The sequence below is a fragment of the Pollicipes pollicipes genome, unplaced genomic scaffold (genome assembly GCF_011947565.3).
Source record: "Pollicipes pollicipes isolate AB1234 unplaced genomic scaffold, Ppol_2.1 Scaffold_4002;HRSCAF=4701_pilon_pilon_pilon, whole genome shotgun sequence".
Taxonomy (NCBI): Eukaryota; Metazoa; Arthropoda; class Thecostraca; order Pollicipedomorpha; family Pollicipedidae; genus Pollicipes; species Pollicipes pollicipes.
The window spans coordinates 10,076,517-10,085,984 of NW_023596420.1; positions in this window are offsets into that span (position 1 = coordinate 10,076,517).

Genomic DNA, 9,468 nt, shown 5'->3' on the forward strand with positions numbered 1-9,468 from the left:
TATTGCCGTCTGATTTATTTATGGTCAAAAGCTGTCTGCACAAGACCTCTGGATTTATTTATCTTTTGGTCACCTTGCCAAGACATAGGAATAGTTCAATTTTACCAAAACCTACCCGTGTCCGGATTCCGACACATCTCCATACTTATGCTTTGGAAAGGATGGAGGCACGGGCGTCTTATTTCCAGTGCTGCACAGTGCCATCGGCTAGCTGACATGGCCAACTGAAGTCGATGTAGCACTCCGCCAAATAGTTGCCCACCTATGTTGAACTTTGAATAACCGTAAGCATGTACTTAGCATACGCACATGCATTCGGTCTCATGGCCTGTTATAATTCCTGCAAACAAATAGCTCGCCGTGAAATAGGCTAAATTAGCTGCCGCCTCGAGCACGGCCTCTTCATCACTCGCCAAGGACGAGTGTGCAGCGCTGACCAGCCTGCCAACGCTCCAGTCCTGTGTACGCGTGACGTCGGCGGCGCCGGGTCCGCGCCGGCCTCGCGCCGGCCTGTTGCCGCCTCGTGACACAGCCGAGCCACGGCAGGCCCAGTTCAGCGCGCCTGCCCTGTTCACCTTGCTCAGCCAGTTTGCTCGTCGGCGGTCTGGCTCGCCGGCTTAGCTCGGCGGCACGAACTCACTCAAGCAGGCGCACGACGGTGGCGCCACATTCTGCGCAGCGGCTGGTGCGTGGACTTCGGCGCCGGCCCCGGCGGCAGAGGGCTCTCGCGGCCAATTCTTGTGAGCAGACGCAGCATGCCTTGCATTGCCCGGTGTCCTCTCAAATAAGCCCAGATGAATGTCTGGTATCTCCGACATCGTCACGGCAACTGGCTTGCCTCAAGGAACTGTGGCGGATGGTGCGCCATATTGCACCCGCCTGGTGACGAACGTCTCTGGAGAACATGTGCTCGCTGTGTATGCGTAGGGACGTTTGAAGAAGTGGGGGCCGAGCTCAGGGCATACTTCAGGAACTTTTTCTGGAAAACAAGCCGGATGACCAGGGGAGGGGGATAGAGTTGGAGGTTATCGTCCTTCTATTCAAATCTAATGACTGTTATTCTAGATATGCATCTAGAGCTGTTTCTCACTGGTGCACACTCTTGCCTATCCAACCCAACTATGTCATTCGGGAAATCCAGCCATCCAGCTTCCCAATATTATTCTTCCATTTCAATATAACGTGTACTTCCATACAACGTAGTAATACTTCCATATAACGTCGTTTTTAGCATGCGCGCTCGCAAATCTTGGCAACAAAACCTCGACACCAGGCGTTGCAGTCTCCTTAGTTCAGTGGTTAACTTTTCGTCATGGTCCACCGGTGGATAAAAATGATGACGGTTCTGACATAATTATCTTTAACCACTTGAATCGGTTAGTAATACCAGTTATATGACATAAGTTTGAGCATGCGTACTCAAATCTTAGTTCAAGAAACCTCGACGCCAGGCGTTACAGTCTCCGTAGCTCGCACAGCGTCGATTCAACAGCTAATACTGATCGTGGTCAACGGGCGGACGGAAATGACGACGCTTCTGAAAGCAGTACCTTTCAACACTCCAGGACATTAAACCTTGCATCTACGAGGCAGTCTGGACGCATATTTCGCGTGTGCGATTTTTAGACCGATGATAAGAACGGATTGGCCCTCAAAGCACCGCAAAGTGGTGCTGGAATATGGCGTTGGAACTCGAAAAGTAAAGGTAGATTCTGTGTCTTTCGTTTTTCTACAGCGATTAATCTGTCCAGAAGACAGATAAACATGGCGCCCGCCGTCTGGTAGCACTTCCAGTGGCTGACGCCGCTCGGTTTTACGGAAGCTGCAACCCAGACCATCGCTGTCCTTGCTCTCGAGGTTGCGGGCGGCCATCTTCAAACCTTTTGAGGACTTTTTTATTCACTAATCCATTCTGAAAATACGAACGTTCTCAGGTTAACATGGGATGGCCTTGTTCATTTCTAAAAAAATAAATATTCCGACCTACTCTATTCAACAATAATTAGACCTCCACTCTACTCAACAATTATGAGGCCCCATATTGCTTTCCGGGCAGGGTGCCCCTTGAGTAGAACACCAGGGGCACATTACCGGTTCCGGTCAAGGGCTGAAGGGCCACTCCGTCCCATCGCGAAACGTATTCTGGCTGTCATTCTAGCGACACGGGGCGGGATCTCCTGGTCGATCCGGAGGCCATTGGAAGGATATATCATATCGCATTGTTCCCCTCCCTGACACGGGAGACCTTCTGACCCGCGCAGTTGACCCCGAATCAGCACAGGAATCCTCATTGACGCAACAACATCCCTGGCCGCCAAAGGTGATCCTATAATTGTCACACAGGCTCCAGTTCCGTGCTTTTCTGTTTTCTTCAGAGCAGAGATGTTGAGGAATCCCTGAACATGGATTGTAGATGAAATGGGATCCTAAGCTTGCATTGACATGGCTAATCCATGTTCGTCTTAAGATGTTCGGGATTCAGTCAGAATTGATTACTGATAAAAAAAACTATGTAATGTGGTTTTGAACATACGCGGTCACAAGTCATAGCAACAACAGGCTGAACGCCCGGCGTTGCAGTCTCCATAGGCCGCGTGGCGTCGGCCTGCAGCTGTGACATTAACCGAGGGCCAATAAGCAAACGAAAAAGATGACGCGTCTTGAGGAAGATGGCTGGTGAACTAGGTAAATCAGCTTGTATATTTAAATGTGGTGCAAAAGTAAGCTAAACACAACTTTAATCTGAAAAGTGAGGGGGGGGGGGTAGTTAACACTGCTGACCCCCACTTTGAAAAGTGGGGGGGGGGGCATGGCCCCCCTGGCCCCCCTGTTTCTATGCCCCATGGTTCGCTGATACGAAGTCCGTGAGGACGTTTAAATGAACAGTATTAGCTTGTGTGCAGCAAAAACAACAACAAACAATTGCTGCTTATCTGCACAGTTTAACTACCGGGCACCTGTCTGGATAAATATGTACTATTTCACAAAGAGAGTTACTCGAAATTGTCCGCCACAAAATATTTCAGCGGGCTGCAGGTTCTCAGAACTCTTTCGGGGCTTGTAACAGCATGGTATCTTTTCAGTTTCATTTTGCGGGGTACCATGACTTTTGAATTGTCAGCATTTGGTCACATGTATGCTGAGATATGTAATCATATGGTAGCTGAGGGAGAGGCGAGACGCGCTCCCACGCCCTCTTTAATAGAACGCCCTTTAATTTAACGCCCCCCCCCCCCCCCCCCCCTCCTGGATTTGCCGGATCCTTGCGAGCGGTGCAGCTGCGAACATCCCGCCGCAATGTATCATGATGTAGGACATGTTTCCAACGATACAGTTTCTGTCCTTTGCTATAACAATACAGCTTGCAATGGATTTGCAAATTGTCAACAAGGGACATCGTCACCTTGGCTACCAGTTCCAAGCATTTAGGACATTTGCAACAAATGGCGCTAGCGAAAGGACGATTACCTTTTCGCCGAAGCTTTGTTGTCTACCCACTAACCTTCTTAAAAGTGGCCAGGGCTGTCCCTTTTGTAATAAAAGTAGAGACAATTAAGATAATTATACGTCATTTATTGGAGTTACGACTCTTAACGGTCATTTAAAATGCAATTTTAGAGCCAGTCGTGGTGTTTTATTTCATGAAACGTTCCTAGTCGGATTACACAAAATGTGCATGATGACCGTATCGAGCATGTCAAAGACACGACGGAGGCAAGGACTGGTTGTTCATGCGTAAGAACCCCGACGATGCCGAACAAATACAGAACAAAAAGGCGCTGTTTCAATAAGGTGATGTTCCGAGACATGATTCTCTTCAACGGCCTGGCCCCGCGGCCAAAAGCCGCAGGCGATGCTTACCACCGTTAGATTGACCTGTTCGTTTGGTAGGCGCACGAACAAGCAGAACGCCAACTGAGATTTTCCCCCTAATGTTGTACATGTTGTCAGCTTGAATTGGCTCATTCGTGGCTATTGCAGACACGACTGCGACGGCGCGCTACCACCGTGACGTACGGTAATCCACCTGCCAGTCTCGTCACCTGCTCTCCGTCAGCCGATATCTCTCAAAACAGTATGCTTTTAGATAGGCATCAGAATGCATACATCTTCCTCCTCCGCCCCGTGTCAGACCCTCCGCTGTCGTACCGTGGCCGTAGAGGCCGTCGCCGCCGGTGCCGGTCCCGCATAAAGGTCCCCCCCCTCTGTCGTACCGTGGCCGTGGAGACCGCCACCGCCTGTGCCGGTCCCGCGTATGGGTCCGATCCCCCCCCCCCCCTCTGTCGCACCGTGGCGACGGAGACCATCGCCGCCGGTGCCGGTCCCGCGTATAGGTCCAGTCCCCCCCCCTCCCCCCTCTGCCGTACCGTGGCGACGGAGACCGTCCCCGCCGGTGCCGGTCCCGCGTATAGGTCCAGTCCCCCCCCCCCCCTCTGCCGTACCGTAGCGACGGAGACCGTCCCCGCCGGTGCCGGTCCCGCGTATGGATCCGATCCCCCCCCCCCCCCTCTGTCGTACCGTGGCGACGGAGACCGTCCCCGCCGGTGCCGGTCCCGCGTATAGGTCCAGTCCCCCCCCCCCTCTGCCGTACCGTGGCGATGGAGACCGTCCCCGCCGGTGCCGGTCCAGCGCGCCGACTTTCCCAGACGGTCCGGCGGTGGTTGACTGGCCCGGCCGACCGCGGCCGATGACAGGTCATCTGTCACACAGGACGCGAGGCAGGCCCGCGGCAGCAGTGCCCCTCACTCGAAGAGAGTGTGCCGCCGTCACACCGCCGGCCGCCACTGCGCCGGTGGTGGGTCACGCCGATAGGTCACGACGATGAGCCCCATTGTTGGGTCACCATAGCGATGTTGGGTCACGACATACGTTGAACATGGTGGCGTATCACAGTGGTGGTGTACTACGGCGGAGGTGTATCACGGCGGAGGCGTATCACGTGATATAGATGTTGACACTGGACAGGAATGGACGCGGGGTGAGGCTAGCATGGTTGCGACCCATCAGCGAGACCCGCCGGCACCACCGGCTCGCACCGACGGGAACAGCACCAGCCGGGTGGTGACCGCTCCCCGTCGAGGAGGACAGTACCAGTCGGGTGGTAAGCGCTCCCCGCCGGTGGGAACAGCACCAGCCGGGTGGTGAGCGCTCCCCACCGGAGAACCCAGCACTAGCCGAGTGGTGATAGCTCCCCGCCGGAGAGAACAGCACCAGCCGAGATGTTTGGACGGGGGTGTGTGGAAAACCCGAGTATGCCCGAGGCATTTCCATCGCGCTGAGGGTAATACTGCACGGCCGATGTCCCTGTGCTGGCCTCGTATGGCCCTGGCGAAGGACATGTTATTAAAAATAAGGACTTCGTCCAGCATTTTGATGGGATGTTTTTATGGGATCAGACCCCATACTGAGGAGTGCTTGTTGTGTGATCCCTGACCGTACCATCCGGTCATGAAATCCCGCTGAACAGGATATGTGGCGAGAATTTCACTTGTCGCAACGCTCGGCGTGGTCCGCCGATTGATTTTTAGCGCGGCCGTTGCCTCCAGCCGCAGGCCATCCCAGACACCGGTGAATCACTGGCATCTCGAACCCATCCCGCCATGGCTGGGTGAATCCGGAGACAGGCACAATCAACTGAGACTGTCTTGCATCGACGCGGGCACCATCAAACCTACCGAAATTCAGCGGGATTTCATGGCCATGAAGTCAGCGATTTATTCAGCGATTTTTTCAGCGACGTGTTTCGATTTCCCTGAAAAAGGGTTTTAAGGTCAATTGTGGCATGAGAACACCAGAAATGACCTTTATTTTGCAACATGGTGTGACCTTCTAGGTCAAAAGCTAGGTCAAAGGACAGGGAACTCGATATCACCAAAAAAATTATCAGCCAATTTTCAACTTGCAAAATTCAGAATATTCACCACAGAAAGAACTAGCGTCCGTCAAAAAGTCAAGACCTCTCAGCGTCATCCTTCAAGGTCAAGCCCGGGCTCAAAGGACGGGGAACTCCATATCACACCAAAATTACCGGCCGATTTTTAACCTACAGACATCAAAATACTCACCTTAGAAAGCGCTAGTGTCCGTCAAAAAGTCCCGACCTTTCAAGGCCACCCTTCAAGGTCAAACGCGGGCTCAAAGAATGGGGAACTTCATATTAACCAAAAATTACCGGTCGATTTTTTAACTTACAGAGATCAAAACATTCACCACAGAAATATCTAGCGTCCTTCAAAAGTCCTGACCTCTCAAGGTCACCCTTCAGGCTCAAACGCGGGCTCAAAAGACGGGTAACTCCATATCACCCAAAAATTACCGGCCGATTTTAAACTTACAGACATCAACTACGTTGCGCGACTTATCAGAAGAGAAACAAAGTAATCCAAACGCCTACGCCGCACCTCAAGCCAATGCGCCATAAAACAATTCAATTCCATGTTCGAGAAACGTTTAAAAATATTAACTAAATGCGCCTCATTTCTAAAAGGCACCCTAAAAACCAGCCAAAATAACTTCACAAGACAATTTCGATGCTCTACGGACAGCTAACCTTAACTTTCATACTGAAAGACAAACACAAACAAAACATTTACCACCATTAGCCCGTTCCCTAAAAAGGCAGCCTCTCTGCCTCAAACTTCTTGGATGATATGGAGTTTCCCGTCTCTTGAGCCCGCGTTTGACCTTGAAGGACAACCTTGGGAGGTTAGAACTTTAGACGGACGCTACTTCTTTCTATGGTGAGTACCCTGATGCATGCAAGTTTAAAATTGGCCGATAATTTTGGGATGATATGGAGTTCCCCGTCCTTTGAGTCCATGTTTGACCTTACAGGGTGACCTTGAGATGCCAGGACTTTTTGACGGACGCTAGCTCTTTCTGTGGTGAATGTTTTGATGTTTGTAAGTTAACAATCGACCGGTAATGTTTGGGTGATATAGGGTTCCCCGTCCTTTGAGCCCGCGTTTGACCTTGAAGGGTGACCTTAAGAGGTCTTGACTTTTTGACGGACGCTAGTTCTTTCTGTGGTAAATATTCTGACATTTGCAAGTTGCAAATCGACCCCTAAATTTTACGTGATATCGAATTCCCCGTTCTTTGACCCAGCTTTTGACCTTGAATGTCACGTGATATTGCAAAATGAGGGTCATTTTGTTGTTTTCATGCCACAGTTGGCCTTGAAGCCCTTCTTCGGGGAAGTCGGAACTCGTCGCTGAAAAAATCACTGAATAAATCGCTAACTTCACTGACATCAGAAATGGCGGGCAATAAGCATACCTATATTTGAGACGCCCGGGCGCACGGTAGAACGTGAACGACACAAATGCCGCTTTTTAAAGAAATTTCTGCATGAGTCTCAGGATGGAAGGATCAGAGCTCACGCTAAACAGCGCTTGTTGCAAGAGCCCTGCTCCCCACCATCGGCTCGTGAAATTCCACGTGAGCGGCGGAATTTGGTGGCGAACGTTTCACGTTCGGCGATGCTCGGCACGGTTCGCCCTGTCCCCTGACGTCAGCTGACCTTAAGCGCCGCCGCTGTCACCGGCCGCAGGCCAAACCTGTCAGAGATGAACAGCGAGGGCCTAAAGCAAATCAAACTGACTCCACCACGGCTGGGGGTATCGGAAGGCAGGCGCTTTTTCCAACTAAGCCATCGGGACGGGTGTTGGTTGCGCAGCCTGATGCCCTTTATCAAACCCCCAGGTAGTTGCTTGCAATATGGATGCAAAAATGGTATACGTATTTTTATCGACGTTTTCGGTTAATGGTAACGAGACTACTTTGCGATTGCATGACATTGGCGCAATATTTTAGCAATGACCTTGATACGCCAAAGCGCCCGCTCCAACCATGCCTGGCGCAGCAACTAAAGCGTTGCTGGCCTCGCAAAATCAGAGTGGCCTTGCGAGGTCGCCGTCGTTTTTGTGCCGTTTTCACGCGACATTTTACACTCGGGGGGGGGGGGGGGGAGGGGAGATCGCTAAGCCTGCTGTTTCTGGCGACTGCGCTCCTAAGTCTTTCACAGGTTGAGTTCCCTAGCAGCTTATCTGTCCGGCCAAGTTCGGCATCCGGTGAGAGCCTTGCCAATGCAGCGCAATGCATACGACAGCATCATGAACATGAAAGCCGCTGTAGCGTACGCGGAGACGACAAGAAAACATGTGAAGCTCTGTTTTCACATTGTAAAAGTACTTGTCCCAATATACGTGATTTTAAAAGCCTTATGACGGGTACGTATGTCAATGCCACAGCACCTGCCGTTGTCACTACTGTGAAGTTGACTATTCTCAGCCTGCCCCAGCACCGCCTCCCCGGGGGTAGTGCTCGCCAAACCCTCTGGATCGCGGGTGACCACACTACATTCCCGGCCCCCGTAACCTGCACGACGAACAGGAATGTCTTCGGGCCCAGTGAAGCACTCCAGCCGGCGATGTCACCTAAACTGCACCCGCCCGCGTGACCTCCAGCGCCGCGGGGTCTCTACGACCGGCGCCGGGCCAACACTATCGTGCTGGCCGCGGCGGGCTGTACTCCCAAACACAGGCCGCAGGCCACCTCTAAGGCGTGTATTCTAGCTTACAAATCGTCGCGCTGAGCAGCGGGCACCGGTTGGCACAGTTCGGTCGAGAAATGGCGCCGGCGTCGCCCAGCCACCTCTCACAATAATAATGGCACAACCAAGTCGAATGTCGGGCAGGGCAGGGCAGGGCATGACAGGGCAGGGCAGGGCAGGGCAGGGCAGGGCAGGGCAGAGCAGAGCAGAGCAGAGCAGGGCAGGGCAGGGCAGGGCAGGGCAGGGCAGGGCAGGGCAGGACAGGACAGAGCAGAGCAGAGCACAGCGGGGCAGAGCAGAGCAGAGCAGAGCAGAGCAGGCAGGGCAGGACAGGGCAGGGCAGGGCAGGGCAGGGCAGGGCAGGGCAGGGCAGGGCAGGGCAGGGCAGGGCAGGGCAGAGCACGAGCACGGTGCAACGCGGCGCCGACCACGCGGGAGGACCCAGTCTCCGGTGTCAACGTGGCCCGTACAAAACAACATATCAAAACGAACGGAACGATTATGCTCCGGCGGACGGAGGCGCCGTGCGGCGCGGCGCGAGCTGGCCTCGGCCGAGCCGCCACGCGCCCAGTAGCCAGCTCATCAAATCGGAATGTGCACAGCGGGCGAGGAGCCGGCGCCGCCGGCGGCGGCCGGCACCACTGATATGTTGTACTGCCGCAGAGCGGTCCCACACCGGCCGCTACTCGGCGGCCGCCGCCGGCGCCGTCGGCCCGCCGTCCGCCCGCCGCTCCCTATTGCACGGGTGTGCGCGCGGCGCCGCCTGGCCAGCCGCGCGTCAGAGCTTGTAGCGGCCGGCGCGCGCCGCCGCCCGCCCGCTGACGTGCAGCGCCGCCAGAGGCACCGTCAGGTCGCGGCTCTGGCCCTCCACGGGCAGGTCGAGCAGGTGCTCGCCGCGGGACGAGCCGCTCTCG